Here is a 16,981-nt window from a genome sequence, read left to right on the forward strand (position 1 = left end):
ATGGTTCCATGGTTTTGTATGGTTTTAGATGTGAACTGTTTCATGATGGGGGCCTAAAAATGTTCTAAACGTCTGGGGGAGCTCTTGGCCTTTTTGCCCTGTTGACTCTTCAGGACAGCAGAAACAGGATACTGGAGTAGATGGACCACTGGTCATGTCAGAAGGGCTCCCATATATGCTGATAACATTTGAGCATTGTGCTGATTTAATCAGTCTCTTCAGCATGGCTCACTGGAACTTAAAATTTTTTCATTTCATCTTAGTGCCTTCCAGTTTCTTCCCCCAACATTAGGGGCGCCAACCTACAGATGGTGGCTGGAGATATCCTGCAATTACAACTGATCTTTGGACAACATAGATCAGTTAACCTGGAGAAAATGGCTCCTTTGAAGGTAAACTCTATGGCATTGTATCCCATTGAAATCCCTCACCTCTCCAAAATCCACCTTCATCAGGCTTCACCCCCAAGCCTCCAGGTGTTTCCTAACCCAGAGCTGGCAACCCTAAACAATATCGACTATTTGAAGTTAGGGTGAGAGAATATGAGTTTCCCAATGGTGCTAACCAAGCTCCTATGACTGATGAAGGATTGAGATCTGGGTCTCCATTATCCTGGAGCAGGGGTGGCAAACTGGCTCTCCAGATGCCCATGGAGAGCCAGTTTAGTCACCCCTGTCCTAACCTTTGTGCCTTTATGCCTCTCGTCTATTTGTGGAAATGGGGCAACAGGTTCATATCAGCTTGTTATATGATCTGTTTCCTTGAGATGAATCATACTAGAGATGCATGGTGTTTTCTAATGGGAATGGATTCAGGTGGTCTCCAAAGTAGCAGGGGCACCTCGCCCTTGACACTCACCTGGCACTCTTAGGCACCTGGCTGTTTCCCCAAGTTTTTAGTTAAGAGGTTGGTCTTTTAACATCATTTTAAAAAGTGTTTTAAAACTGAAAGCTGGTTTGTTTGTTTTTTAAGTGGCTCAGTTTTCTGTTTTTTATGCTCTGTGTGTTTTTTTAGGTTTCAGTTTTAATGAATCATTTTTAAAGTTTGTATGTTTTTATTATGTTGAATTGTGTAAGTCATCGAAGGCAGGTCGCATGGAGAAGCAGCATAGTTTAAAAAAAAATTAAATAGCAAAGCACTAGGTTAAAATAGGATTTGCAGCTGGGTATTCCCGTGCAGAGCAGGAAAATCTACTTCTAAAACGCATTGAAAATGAATAATCCAACGTGTGTGGAATGGGCCCAGGATGATGAACTTAAATGAATGGCTTGCTCATTTCTGCTGGGGGAACTGGTGTGGTCATCTGGAGAACATCTGTCACTCCAAGAGATCTCCAGCCACCACCTAAAGGTAAAGGTAAAGGTATCCCCTGTGCAAGCACTGGGTCATGACTGACCCTTGGGGTGACGCCCTCTAGCATTTTCATGGCAGACTCAGTACGGGGTGGTTTTCCAGTGCCTTCCCCAGTCATTACTGTTTACCCCCCAGCAAGCTGGGTACTCATTTTACCGAACTTGGAAGGATGGAAGGCTGAGTCAACCTTAAGCCAGCTGCTGGGATTGAACTCCCAACCTCATGGACGGACAGCTTCAGACAGCATTTCTGCCGCTTACCGCCACCACCTAGAGTCCAGCAATTTTAAGGTTCTGCAAGCCCTGGTGGGCTGAACTATGTGCCTGGTGGGGTCTGCATAGTATATCTTCAGTGTCACAGCCCTTTGTTAGAGCATCTTCTTTTTACCTTTGATTGATTAGTAAAGGTAAAGGTAAAGCATTTTCATGGCAGACTCAATACGGGGTGGTTTGCCAGTGCCTTCCCCAGTCATTACCGTTTACCCCCCAGCAAGCTGGGTACTCATTTTACTGACCTCGGAAGGATGAAAGGCTAAGTCAACTTTGAGCCGGCTGCTGGGATTGAACTCCCAGCCTCATGGGCAAAGCTGTCAGACGGCTGCCTTACCACTCTGCGCCACAAGAGGCTCTCTTGATTGATTAGTAGCAGTTCATAACTCTGCCCAACTTCCTACTATTCTTACTATTCCTCTCTTGACTGTTTACGGCTTAATAGCTGACTCTTGCTATCCCTCAGTTTGAATGTTAACCTCCTTTCTTATTAAACAGGGCAAAGGAACATGGGAGGGAAAGTTACTTGTAGCTTAGCAATTTTGTGTGACTTGCTTTCAAAAACAGCAGGAAGTTCAGAACTTCTCAAGATCATGGGTTTACTTTGTACGGGAGACATTACGAAATCTTCCTGATGACTTTTTAAGAAGAGTCGTGTTTGACTATGGAAATTAAATGTGTGCACAGCTTCTTAAATAAATTCTCCTAAACTACTCATTATACCTATGTCAACAAGGTGCTTACAACCAAGCAAAAATCTTTAGTTTGGTGGCGGGTGAGTGGTTGGCAAATGCAGACAGACTGGAAAAGAAGGTAGCTGTAGGGAAGAAATGAATTTTCTCTTTGGAGTTTTGGAATTAGCAAAACCTTCACTTTTAATCATCCCTCACCCCTGGCAGAGAACAGGCAGGTGGGGAAGGGGAAGTCACTTAATTACTTTCCACATGTACCCCAACCCACCTTCTTACAAATTCTAGTCGATCTAGCAGGTGAGTTAATGGGTGGGTCAAACTCCTCCTCTTCTCAAAGCAGGGAACAGAGATTTGAAAGAATGCATTGCTAGAGAGAATTTCTAGAAATTCCTGAGAAGAGAAGTGATTAAAAGCTCCTTGCAACAAGGAAGAAGTCTTTTCTTTGGTGCTGAGTCCATAGGAGCAGACAGAACTCTTAACTGAGGTCTTGAGAGGCATCCACTGACCATGCACTTGCCTGAAGAGCTGGAAAAAGTTCCAAGGTAATGAAAAGTCTGTAGAGATTTGCAACTTGCTAAATTAAGGAACCTGTCCTATATGCTAACATCTGATAGGGCACATATAGAAAAAGACTAAGAAATTACATTTTACCAATTTCTTTTAGATCCCTTGCTCAACCTGTTGCTGTGCTAAAAGTATACTTATGAGCATTTGCTTTTTAATAAATACTTTATAACTTCTTATGCTGATAGTGGTTCTCTAGACCAATAGACTTAACACCATCTTGTAAAAAAAAACACACACACACACAGGGGGAAGGCTAGCAATTGGCAAGGGACTATTTTTCCAAGGGTGCAAAAGACAGTAAATTGTTCCTGTGGTTACCGGACACTGGATAATGGATGGGGAAGCTGGAATTCCTGACTCTCTCAATGAACAATTTTATACAGTGTCTGTGTGTGTGTATGTGAGAGAGAGAGAGACCTTTCCAGGTGTTGGGAACACCTTGAAGTGGGCAGAGTGGAATTGGGACTCTAAGCCAGAGTAGATCCATTCTGCCTCAGCTGACATAAATTCTTCACTGAACCATAGAATCACAGAATAATAGAGTTGGAAGGGACCTCATGAGTCATCTACTCCAACTCCCTGCACTATGCAGGACACTCACATCCCAATCACTCCTCTACTCTAACCTGCCACCCCTTTGCCTTCACAGAATCAGCCCCTCCGCCAGATGGCTATCTAGCCTCTGTTTAAAAATTTCCAAAGATGGTGAACCCACCACCTCCCGAGGATGCCTGTTCCACTGATAAACCACTCTTGCTATGGTCTAATCTGACTGGTACCAGCTGGAACTAGTCAATTGTTTCTCATGGAAGCGAAACTGGAAATTATCACTTGGGATTGCTACGATTTTACCCACATAGCATAGTGCCAACTCCAGGGCTTTCTGGATTCTTACACTGCCATACTAAGAGAGCCTGCATGGTGTAGGGGTAACAGTTGGACTTAGGGATGCTAGCCCCAGTTGGGACATGAGGACTCTCCAGGATTACAGTTCAACTTAACACTACAGAGGTCAATTCCCCTGGAAAAAATGGACGCTTTGGAGGGTGGACATCATGGCATTGTACCCCAGAGGGCTGCCAGTGTTGGCTCAGTCACACGAGCCGCAAGGGAGTGGCGGGCTATAAATCTAATAATAATAATAATAATAATAATAATAATAATAATAATAATAATAATAATAATAATAATAATAATAATAATAATAATAATCCTGTAGTCCAGGCTATAAGCCCATTCCCAGAATCTCATTCTTGGATCAGTTCTTCCATGGCCTATGTAGCTCTACATAGGCTATTTTTCTCAGGCCACCAACAATTTCATTGAGAATTAGGATTACCAACCCCCCAGGCTGGAGATCTCCTGGGATTACAACTGATCTCTGGGTGATAGAATCAATCCACCTGGAGAAAATGGCCATTTTGGAAGATGGACTTCAAGTCATTAGATTAGCCCTTGTTGAAGTCCCTCCCCTCTCCATACACCGACTTCAGGCAACACCTCCAAAATCTCCACTTATTTCCCAACTCTGAGCCAGCAACCCTATTAGGCATAGACTTTGTGCAATTACCACCCACAGCTTGAAGCTGAATGCATGCCCTAGAGAGGAGCTTTAGTCATACACCGTATATCTCTCTCCTTGCAGCTCTGAAGCACCACTACAGCCATTCCTTTTGAGTGTACGGATGAATGGTTTTTGTCATACCTGGAATCCAACCCTTCTGAAAGCAGCCTGAAAAGATCATAGAATGGGATTTTTTTTTTATATAAGCCGCAGCGGCATTCTTAATTTTTGTAATGGCTGTGTCATGTACGGCACACGTCCTGATACTTTAGGGATTAATGACTGATCCTTTTTCTGGGTCCCGGTGGTTGAAAAGGTTTCCTTAGCGACCGTTCTTTGAGTTGTTACCTTTCTGCAGTCAGTCAATGAGAAAGCAAAAGGGGACGTTTTCCAGCGGCCCGTGCGGAAATGAAAGCACGGCACTGGAGGTAGCAGCAAGCGCCGCCGTCGCGGTTGCAGGAGGCTCAGGAGCAAATTGATTTCAGCAAAGCAGCGGTTTTATAGTTCCCTGCCCCAAGATAATAAAGACATTCTATGGGTTACCGAATTGCTCTGATGGCAGTAAAGGCTTTGCCAAAAGAGAGCGAGAGAGAGAGAGAAAGAGATGGAGTTTGAAAACATTCTGTATCTTTTTTTTCTTCTTCTAAATAATGTTGTGTAAAGGTTAGTGGCAGACAAAACCTTCACTATCAGATAATGTGACATTTGTCAAAACTCCCCAGTTGGCGCTTGGTGGGCAGCAAGGCTTGTAAATGTGGTGTGTCAGTTTATTGGCCGGAAGACGTGGGTTTTGTGTTGATGAAAGCTGAAGTGGTAGGTGCAGCCTGTAAAGCTGCAGGTTGGAGAGGTGGACTCGGCAGTGTCAGGGAGCAGACCTTTCCGCCTCGCTCTTTTGTGTCGACAAGAATAGCCTCAGGAGAGACAGTATCGGTTTGCAGAGAGAAGTGCACAAACAGTGCCTTAAATTTTTTTTTTTTTTTTGGAAGGCATGCTGTGCATTGAATATTGAGTTTTCATTCACTCCCTCCTTGGCCTGTTTAAAGGAGCATGATCAAGACGATCCCTTTCCTGCTTCCAAATCCAGGGTCAGGCCTAAAGTGCTATCAACCGAAAGGGTCACTTGTGGACAGCAATGTGCAGAGGCACGACGACTGTTTTGTATTTTGTACTGGTCGTTGACCGAAATAAATAAATGTATGTATGATAGCAATGTGCTTTGGGGCACCAGTGAAGTAATGTGTTATTCGGCATAATATATCCCTCTTAAGTGTCCAGTGGATTCGGGAGTACACAGGCCATGTGTGCTCAGGGGTGTACCTAGCCTATTTGGCACTTGGAGTAAATGAGTGGACAGGATTTGGTGATGTGGGGGAACAGATGGGGTAGTGGGGAGATGGTCCGCCTGCTGGACAACCCAAGTATCTCTTCTGCTGACGAGCCCATTTGCCCTGTGCTGCCAGCTCCTCTGCTGGCTAGCTCACCCCCCCCCCTGGTTAACATATCCTGGAAATGCTACTGTGTATGTTCAAAACGTTGCTTCCCATCTTTCCCACTGCTATTCTTGGCTCTGTTCTGGATGACCCAGGAGAGCCCCATCTCATCAGATCAAGAAGCTAAGCAGAGTCAACTGTGGTTAATGCTTCAAAAGGACATCACCAAGGAAGTCCAGAGTTGCTACAGAAAGGTGGGCAAGGGCAAACTGCCTCTGTTCCTGTCATGCCTCTGTTCTGGCACCAGGGGGTGCTTTGGAAGCAGAGGATCTCCTGGAGGCCCCAGGAGACTTTGTTGCCACAGACCTGGAGCTGAATTCCCTCCCAGAGTATAAGCAGCCTGGTACTAGCCAGGCTGAGACCCAGCCCTACAATGTGAAACTCAAGGACAAGACATTCACCAGCCCTGAAGACATGCTGGAGGAGTAGAACCGGCGGCCCCAGTCCAAGACCCTGATAAACCCTGAATGGCAGCATTGACGGAGATCTGCCTTGACAACTGTCAGAAGATCGGCATGCCTGTCCGCTCGCTGTGAAGGTAGATGGGGCTCAGCTACACCTCCTTACTCTGATGAGGGTTGGATCCAGCTGCAAGCCCTCTGGCTGAGACCTGCTCTGTGTATTTCAGGAGGACTTTCCCCTCAAGGTCCTTCATAGCTACATTCCCTGCCTGTCTTCCCAGAAAACCCGTTGTTCTGGTTCACTAAAGTGAAGTTCTGCCTTACTCTTGGTTCCTGACTTCAGCCTGACTCTTGACTACTCTACTGGCGACAGGCCCTACAGTACAGTTCCTGACTATACTCCCAGCTCTAGACTTACGGCTTGGCTTCTGACTTCATCTGTGGCTTTTGACCATGGTTTGGCTTTCACTGTCTATCTGGTTCTTGACTCTGGCTTGCTTTGATACTGCTCCCTACCCTGCTTGCTGTGTGAACTCCCTCTCCAGTTCTTGATCTTCCCGACTGGACTCTGGACTCTGGTATTTGGCTCTCAGCCTCCTGCCTCGGCAGAACAACCCGGCCAAGTAGGAGTGGCCCAGCAGGGCACCACAGTTCATCTCTTGCTTTGTGAACCCTAAGGGGTCTTTGTGAGTCAGCAGCAATTTGACGACACTTTCTATCACAAACTTCAATGCAACAAAAACAAATAATCTGGAACTGGTCCTGGGATGGGCTGATTTCCCCCTCCCCTTTCCAATCACAGTAGCCATGTAAAATCTCTGGCCATTTTTAAAACTTTATTGATTTTTTCTTCTTACTCTATTCCAAGGATTCTCAAGAAGAGCTCAAGCATGGAACCAGTCACTTCTACTAATGTGGGGCTGGCATTCTTGTGTGGTTACTGCACCTGGGAAACGAGCACTGGAGGGCTTTCACTTTTTCTGCTGCTTTCAGTTTTTCTCAGTATTGTTGTCTTTTTCAGTGACTCTTGTCTTTTCATAGGCCTTTTACATGCATAATTTCCCCTTTGATTTTAAATCACCTGTCTATTGTGTTTTGCATGCATTAGCATTGCTTCCATGCTGGCTTCAATTTTTCACATATACACATGATGTTTTCCAAGTGCTCTTTGAGGTGATTTTTTGTTTGCTTCCCTTCCAAGTTGAGGCAAAATGAAGAACAGAATGGAAGTGTTGTAGTTTTATCCTCTGAACTTCTCTGCCCCTTGACCCAAACCTCGCCATCCACTGCAAACTCATTTTGTCCATCAAAGAATTTGTAGCATTATAGACACGAAACTGCAACCTCTTGCATGTCTTTTAATTTTTTTCTAGTCCTAAGTTTTTTTATTCAGTGATCTGAGACTAGCGATAAAATCCCAATCGAATTCATGCAATGGCATTTTTTTGCTAGTCTCAGATTTCTGATTTTAATAAAATACAATGTGGGAAAAAATTAAAGTGTCATTCAAGTAGCAAAGTCCCCCGAATGGTATTGTTTCAGTTCGTATCACAGAAAAGGTAGATGGTAGTGTTTCCATTGCAATAAAAATGGCTTTCAGTCCTGCATGCATCTACATGTGTGGGGAATCATCAGTGGGGGGATAAAATTGACAAGAGATGTGAGCAGGAAGCTATGATGGAAAGCCTGCAGCTTTTTGAACACTTCTCTCCATAATGCAGGTGTAATGGAGTGCTGTACTTATCAATTCCTAGGAGAAAATTTGAAGGGAAAAGGTTTGCATCACATGCACAATATTTGAATCCAAGTGGCACAATTTGACTTCAGTGAAAATTGGCACTAAGGTGTGCATGCTTAATCAGTAGTATGGGGCCAAAGTACAATAGCCTCTAGTCAATTTATCTTCTATGGAGAGGTCTGGCTTGACTTGATCTAGAACTCATTTATTTGTCTTTTTGGAAGTCCATGCTATCTTGAAGGCCCTCCCCCAAAACCATCTTGCAAATGAATCAACAAAGGAAAAATAATGGTTTCCAGATGGTAAAGATGTCAGACAAGGGTGTACTTCATATCCCTGTCTCTTAATAAGGAAAGCTGGGTTAGCTTTAGATTGTGAAGTGGAAATTGGTGAAAGGAATACTAGCAATTTGAGATATGCCAATAATATCTCATTACTGGCAGAAAATAGTGAAGACTTGAAATGACTCCTTGGTACCTGCTTGGTGTAGTGGTTATGAGTGTCAGCCTCTAATCTGGAGAGCTGGGGTTGATTTCCCACTCCTCCACATGCAGCCAGCTGAGTGACCTTGGGCCAGAGATTGTTCTCTCAGACCTTTCTCAGCCACACCTGCCTTGAAGGTATTTGTTGTGGGGAGAGGAAGGGTAGGTAATTATAAACCACATTGAAAATCCTTTGAGTATTAAAAAATGGGGTAAAAAGGTAAAGGTAAAGGTATCCCCTGTGCAAGCACCAAGTCATGTCTGACCCTTGGGGTGACGCCCTCTAGTGTTTTCATGGCAGACTCAATACGGGGTGGTTTGCCAGTGCCTTCCCCAGTCATTACCGTTTACCTCCCAGCAAGCTGGGTACTCATTTTACCAACCTTGGAAGGATGGAAGGCTGAGTCAACCTTGAGCCGGCTGCTGGGATTGAACTCCCAACCTCATGGGCAGACAGCTTTAGCCAGCATGTCGCTGCCTTACCACTCTGCGCCACAAGAGGCTCTTAAAAATGGGGTACCAAAACCCAAATTTTCTTCTTATGAAGGTTCAAAGAAAAAGAGCCAAAGGAGGATTATAGAACATCAAGACAAAGTAATGACTATGAAGAAAAGTAATGATTAGGAAGAGAAGTAATGACTAGGCATAATGACAAAACTAATGACTCTACAACTTTGAGGCTGATGATGAAGACACTAAAAATGTGCCATCACCAACCAAAAGGAAGACTGCAAATAAGAAATCAGGAAGAGATTGTGACTGAGAAGGACAGCCACAAAGGAACCAGCAAAAATACTGAAGTCACTGGTTACCAACATCAAGTTAATTCATAGTATTCCCCATTGCTTTGTTTAGGTGTGCTGATTTGCAAAAATGCACACCTGCAGGATGTTGTTCTGCATGCTTCTTGTAAAATATGTATGGTTCAGCAGAAGTGGATTTCGATTACAAGCTGATTGCCAAGGACTGGGCCACAACAGAAATGCCCTGTACCACCAGTTACAACCAGTCTCACAGCTTGAACAGAAAATATGTTAAAATGTTAACATTAAGAGCATGTTATCAGCATGTTGATTATTATTATTACTATTATTATTATTACTATTATTATTACTATTTTTATTATACTAGATTTATTTCCTGCCACTCCCGAATTGGCTCGTGGTGGGTTATCTGGCAGAAGAGCTCTGTTTTACAGGCCCTGCGGAATACCATAAGTTCCTGCAGGGCCCGCAGCTCACTTGGGAGCTCGTTCCACCAGGTTGGGGCCAGGACCGAGAAGGCCCTGGCCCTGGATGAGGCTAGGCCCACTTCCCTAGGGAGGGAATGATCATTACATTTTCACCCGCAGAGTGTAAAGCCCTGCAGGGGGGCATAGGGTGTCATGATTCCTCCTCTCTTTGTATATGTCATGTTCTCAGTTGACTTCTCAAATAAACAGGCTTGACATGTTCAGCAAAAGTGATTTATTGAAAAGCAATGAACTAAACTCATGATACTGAACTGCAATACCTATACAGATCAATATATTTCTCATTGGCTCCAACAAATGTCACATCATGCCTTCCCAGTTTGCAAGGTATCCTCCCCACTTTCTCAGGCACATTATTACAACCAGGTGTGAACCCCAACCTCCAGAATCTGGGGACATGGCTCTGTTGATAGCGCTGAAGCTTCCTCTCCTCTCAGCACCCCTCTATCAACATAAAGCACATAGCTACACAGAGATCAATGTGAAACTAAAAACAATCCCATGCTCCCCAAAACATTCCCAAGATCATCAAAAGATTCCTCCATCCCCCCTCTTGCAGAGAACATAAAAATACAAAGAATGCACACAATAAAAATGATGAAAGGATGCTGGTGTTAGATCCAGATCCAGACAGCATATTTACAGCATATTTACATGTGAGCACCCCTTTTCACTATGGATCAGCACCTAGAAAGCTAATGTGATTTCATGGGACAAAATCTAGGGGGATTGCAAGATCTCCTCCATAATTGTTCCTCTAAAAATAATAATTACTGAGGCATTTATCAATAATACATTAAGTAGACTACATGGGGCAAATCAAAACTGCTCACTCTGGGTATTAGACCTGAGAGATCCCAGTAGGGTGGCAGCTATGGATTAGGAAAGACCTGGAGACTTTGGAGGCGGACCCAGGAGTGGGTGGGATTTGAGGTGTATAATGCTATGGAGTCCACCCTTCAAAGCAGCCATTTCCTCCAGAGCAACCGATCTCTGTCACCTCGAGATGAGTTGTAAAACAGGGGGATGCCCAGGTTCTACCTCAAGCATTCCTAGATCCCAACTGGCTTCGAACTCTTTTGCAAATCCTGCCTCAGTCCTTGCATTCCTTGTGTTGCTGTGATGGCATCCAAGTGATCTTGATTAGACAAGTTAAAAAATGTTGAACGCATTTAAAAAATGTCTTAAAAATTAATTAACTCCCACCCATTTGGGAAGCCTTTCCAGGGTCATCGAGAAACCCCAGGGTTTCATGAAACCCTGGTTGAGAAAGCCTGGCTTAACTACACAACACCATCAGCGATGACAACAAAACAACTTTTCAGCTGTCTTGATAAGCACATCTTTCAGATAGGAACGAGGGAATTAAGATCTTCCAAATAGTTACATTTTAGAGGCTGTTATTTGAACGAGGCCTGCTACTTAGAAAAAGAAGACGCAAAAGAGATGTTGGAGATGGGGAAAAAAAAAAGGCATTCTTAGTACCGTTCACACAAGGACACTTTGATCCTTCCCTGAAATATGTTTTGCCTTCTATCTAAAGGCCTCGGAGAGAATGAGCCCCATTTATTCTTCGGCTTTGATCAAGCGTTTTGTGCTTGGTACCCAGCTGTTGGGCCCCAATGTAGTCACAACGCTTCTTGTTATGCTAATTTAGACATCACGAAAATAGGTCTCAGCTCTACAAAGCAATATTATGTACCTTCCCGTAGCATATAGCCAAAACTGTTAAAGCTTTCTGACAAAAAGGATCATGCTGTTTAATGCTGCTCTACTTTTATGTTGCTATTTTGGTTTTTCTTTTCTCCAGATATTTTTTCATGTCACCAGTAATAAATGGGACCTGTCCTCTCCTTCCCATGGGGATGCAACTTTTCTCTGCTTCCCTGCAGCTGTGGAAACTCGGGCAGAGGTGGATGGGAGGAGAGCTTCATACTGGGATACACTCACTTGTAACTTCACCATGGAGTTGCCTCGGGAAGGTAAGAATTGAACACTTACTTGGAGTGGCTTTGGTCAGGTCCATGGGGAAATCTTCATTGCTGGTATATATAACTTCTAAAATACCAGTGGTCAGGGCATCATGCCCTTGATCGATCTACATAAATGATTGTTTTTCCTGTGACACTGTGTCCCTTGTTTGAAGACAACAGGGATCTTTGAGTGTACAATAGACCAGAAGCCCATCAGTTACATGAAGATGGTCATATGTGGCACCAGGATGCCAACATGGTTTGGAGCTGAGACACAAAAGATAAAGAGTATTATTAAACACGTTGATTTGGGGTCAAACACAGGGTATATAGTAGTCGTGTGGTTCTTTTGGCTGATACCACTTGTGAATATGGCTCTCTGTGAGCTGTAGAGTGGGTGCCACTGCTGTAGAGCCTCTGTGGGACAGTCTGAGGATACAAAAACAGCCAGGGGGGATGAACCACAGGTTGCAGGTGCAGACAGAAAAGACTGAAAAGAGCTAACATGCATCCTCCTTATTTCAACACCAGTAGGCCAATGTGATGTTGAATCACTATCAGTAAAGGCTGGTGTGATACTGACCAACTACAGTCTGTTCGTATTCTAATTTTAACTTGTATTTCAATGATATATTGGTTTTATTGTGTTATAAATCACGTATACTGCCTGAGATGCTATCTCGAGAGGGGCAGTATATAAACAGCGACTTAAATAAAATTCCCATGTGTTTGTTGAAGGGCTACTAACTGAGTTGGGAAATAACTGGAGATTTTGGGTTCGAATTTGGGGAAGGGAGGGGAAGAACGTCAGCAGGGTAAAATACCATAGAATTTATGGGGTCAGGCAAGTGAGGAAAATGAAATGGAAAAACCATCAGACTCCAGTTCTTCATAGTTCTCACTCAGTTCACAAAGTGGCCAGTCAATTCTCACACAAATGCATGTCTAAAGAGGAGCATGCCTTGTACATAGTTTGAACTCTCATCTCCACCTGGTCAGGAGCTCTGTTTCTGCTTCGGGCTAGACAAAGATACCTGAGTTGATGAACTGGATGTGAGAGCAGCCATGCTTCCCTGTTGTATAACTACAGCATCTGGTGTTGAAAACCATACTGCCTCTAATCACAGAGCTTCCACTGAATTAACGCATCTCGTCAGATGGCTTCCAGTATGGTTAAGAGCAGCAGACTCTGATCTGGAGAACTGGGTTTGATTCCTCACTCCTCCACATGCAGCCTGGTGGCTGACCCTGAGCTGGTCACAGTCATCTTAGAGCTGTTCTCACTGAGCAGTTCTGTTAGAGCTCTCTCAGCCCCACCCACCTCACAGGGTGTCTGTTGTGAGGAGAGGAAGGGAAAGGTGTTTGTAAGCCATTTGGGGACTCTTTTGGGTAGTGAAAGATGGGGCATAAAAAACAGCTCTTCTTCGTCCATTGATAGTGCTGAAGTAGAACAGTTGGGAGCAGTTTGGACTATAGGGAGTGTGTTAGTTTGGGTGGAACTCATCGCTCTCCTGCCTTCTGAAGGCACCAACCTGGTCTGGTAGCTCAGAGAGCATCTCCGGGGAATAGCTGTACTGCATTTTCTATTTCTGTGTAATTTGCTTGTCCGTATTAATAATGTATAGCTAGTGATGAAGGTTTTGGTAATGCTGATGTCTGCAAACTTAATGTGATGAATAGCATTCTACAGAATGTAATATGTTTGCAGATATTTTGCCATTAACACAAGTTCATTCTGTCCTTAATGCAAGATTTGAGGGCGGAGAGCCGAGGAATAACCTGACGATAAACAGTAAGCTAGAATGTCTGGTATGTGTTACTCGGTTTGTATGTTTTCTTTCATTTCTTTCTGGAGGCAGACCAAAAAACTAGCCTGCTTTTACACCCCCTTCATGCTGTTCAGCTTTGGATACAAAATCTCATTTGCCTGATTTATTTATTAAATTATCTAATAGATCTGGGCCCATTCTGCACACGTTGGATAATGCACTTTCAGTTTGTTTTTGCAGCTGGATATTACTGTGTGTAACAGGAAAATCTCCTCCTAAAGTGCATTGAAAGTGCATTATCCAATGTGTGCAGAATGGGCCCTGGTCTTCCCTATGTCAACAGGAACATGAGAGCTCATCCTATTTCATGTCCATTCTCCATTGTCCAAATCTAAACTCATCACAAGCAGCTGTTTGTTTGTTTGAATCATGATGGCTCATTTAATTGAAAGTGGGGCAGCAGGAAGACAATTTTAGACTCAAAAGACGGAGGAACAGGAGATTCCAACCCATGGAAGGCCCCATAGCCAAACTCCAGGCCCATAGCCAAACAATTATTACTGTGTTTGTGTGTGTGTGTGTGGGGGGGCAAATGAGCATAGTAGCGGTGAGCACATCATTACTTATATACTTTGTTACGAATGAGCAATGATGGAGTGCAGCCTTTCTCAATGTTTTTGCCATTGTGAAATCCCTAAAACATTCTTTAGACTTTCAAAAACCCCCAGAAATGATGCTGGGGGAGCATTTAAAGCACTGGAGGAGGTCTGTTTGGTGGGTATTTCTTCCCAATAGACCTGTCTAAGGCTGCAGGGAGCAGGCACTCTATAGCAGCAGAGAGGTCTGTGGGGGGAGACATTGAAAGATGATGTCTTGTCATTGTCTTGTCAATGATGTCATTGAAAGATGATCAGTTGTTTGCTTGGACTTTCTTCCCTACAGAACCCTCTGAGGCTGTGGAGGTCCCCACCCCCAGCCTTCCCAACCCTCCTGGAGCCAGCAGTAGGCTGGGAACAGGAAGTGTAGATGTGGAGCTGACATGTCAACACCATGCCTGCCTTTCCTAAGCTTCTGAGTCCAGCTCAGCAGACCCCAAGTCTGTCTGCTGCTCTTCCTGCATAGCCTGGGTTGTGTAGAAAGTGCTGGCTGGAGGCATTTAAAAGAAAATAGAAGCTGGTCTCTCCAGGGATCATATATTTGTTGGGCTGTGAGAACCTAATGCTGACAATTCACTTTCTGTGCTCTTGCATTATGGAAGGAAGGAGGAAGGAAGGAAGGAAGGAAGGAAGGAAGGAAGGAAGGAAGGAAGGAAGGAAGGAAGGAAGGAAGGAAGGAAGGAAGGAAGGAAGGAAGGAAGGAAGGAAGGAAGGAAGGAAGGAAGGAAGGAAGGAAGAGGGTGAAACAGACAGTCCACTTCTGGCTTAGATATTTGTACAGCCATACACTTGCCTGAGCAGCAAAATATGCCAACATGGGAGCTCCCATGTCTTAGCAGTTGCAGTTCCAGCTCTCTGAAATGCCCTTCTTGTGATGTCAAGCTGAAATCCACAAACTCTCAATGTTCTGAAAGTAACTCTCTCGGGATACTTGTAAGCTGACAGGTAGTGTTGTGATGCTAAAAGAGCTGAGTGGTTCTTGAGTACCGGGCTAGGAATGATAATCAGAGTTGCGCCTGTAGGAGGAAAATGTGAAAATGAAGCTAATGCTACAGCTGGAGCAGCCTTAGTGGCCAGATTAGCCTGATCACATCAGAGCTTGGAAACAAAGCATCAGGAGTACTTGGATGGAAGACCACCACCAAGATACTGGGCTGATATGCAGAAGAAAGCAATGGCTGTCAACCTCTGCTTATCTCTTGCCTTGGAAATCCCATAAGATGGAACTTCCTAGGGCCAGCATTAGTCAATGGAAAGCCCACAGCACACTTCACCGGTAATGCTACAAATGATTTTAAGTAAAGACAACAGGTTTTGCAGCTAAAAAGAGCCAGAAGATTACTCACATGCAACATAACCATCTTGTTCAGCATCTTATCATTTATTAATTAAGACACTTTCTCAGGATGCCCTACATTGGTGTCCTGCTTTGTTTATTGTGCATGGCTATCACTAATGGTTGCTGTACAAGTCTAATTCTGAGCTGCCCGTCAAATGGGGCAGACATGGGGTCCCACCTCTTTGCTATCTTTTCATGCACTGTTAGGGGACCTGGCTGATATGTGGCCATTGGAACCAGGGAGTTATTTGTCCCTGAATGTGGCTCCCACTAAACAGAGGGCTGAATGGCAGTGGTTTGGGGACTTCTTTTACTAACAGCATGATGCCTTAAAGAGAACAATGTGGCATCCCTTGAGAGCCAATGTGTTATCGTGGTTAAAGAGCACTACACTCTAATCTGGAGAGCCGGGTTGGATTCCCCACTCCTCCACGTACAGCCAGCGGGGTGACTTTCAGCCAGTGACAGTTCTCTCGGAGATGTTCTCACAGTGCAGTTCACATAGAGCTCTCTCAGACCCACCCACATCTCAGGGTGTCTATTCTGGAGAAAGGGCAAGGTATTTGTAAGATGCGTTGGTAGTGAAAAATGAGATTTTTTTTAATAGCTCTTTTCTTCAGAGGAGGAGCTTTGCTGATGAAAATTGGATGCTATGGTGAGTGCTGTTGTCTGAGGATGCAGATGTAGGCCATCTAGCCAAGCACCGCAAGCCCCAGCGAGCAGCCACTCAGGGGCCCATTATGCACGGTGGCAGCTAATCCGTGCTGCCTCCGTGCCGTTGCGGCAGGGCACGATGCCCTGCCGTTCCCCGTGTATGCACAGGGGTGGGGCATACAGGGCTGCCCTGGTGTAGCGCATGCATACACACTTTGCGCTGGGGCCAGGAAACCCGGGATGCTGCCAGGCCCTGCAATTATGCACAGCACCGACCCGCCCCAGCCCCTGCAGGCACCCACAGTATCCCAGAAGCTGTGGAAGTTCCCGCCTTCGCATAACGCAGGCCTTCAAAGGCCCTGGGCTGGGCCATGCCTGCACTGGCAGTGGGGGCATGCATAATCGGGGATTTTCCCCACTGCCCTCACTGCCCTGCCACCGCCAGTGTGGGCATTCCAGACCGTGCATAATGGGTCAGAGCAAACTTTGGGTATGTATCAAGCTCCTAGTATCCAAACTGACCATTATTATTATTATTATTATTTATCATACTTCTATACCGCCCTCCCCGGAGGCTCAGGGCGGTTTACATTATAACAAGGAACCTTACATAAAACAGTCTGTAAAACATATACATCAATAACCAACAATTGCAACCAAACACAACACAGTATAACAGTAAACAGTTGTGATACAAACAGGTCCAGGGCTTGTTGATGGGATTCTGAGAGGGGTGGTTCATTGATTGAATTCTGAGGGGGGGTGGGGGGGGAGCAGGGGCC

At 44.7% G+C, this 16,981-nt stretch overlaps 1 long non-coding RNA gene across 1 annotated transcript in view; it reads left to right on the forward strand.

Moving 5' to 3' along the window:
* The first annotated feature begins 268 nt into the window (after nucleotides 1–268).
* The window catches only part of LOC143819207 (uncharacterized), a 48,260-nt gene continuing 31,547 nt past the window's right edge, over nucleotides 269–16,981 (forward strand). Inside the window, exons 1-2 of the long non-coding RNA XR_013224859.1 lie at nucleotides 269–392; nucleotides 11,619–11,790. This is a non-coding gene — a long non-coding RNA (uncharacterized LOC143819207). The remainder of the gene's footprint in view (nucleotides 393–11,618; nucleotides 11,791–16,981) is intronic.

The sequence above is a fragment of the Paroedura picta genome, chromosome 10 (assembly GCF_049243985.1).
Source record: "Paroedura picta isolate Pp20150507F chromosome 10, Ppicta_v3.0, whole genome shotgun sequence".
Taxonomy (NCBI): domain Eukaryota; kingdom Metazoa; phylum Chordata; class Lepidosauria; order Squamata; family Gekkonidae; genus Paroedura; species Paroedura picta.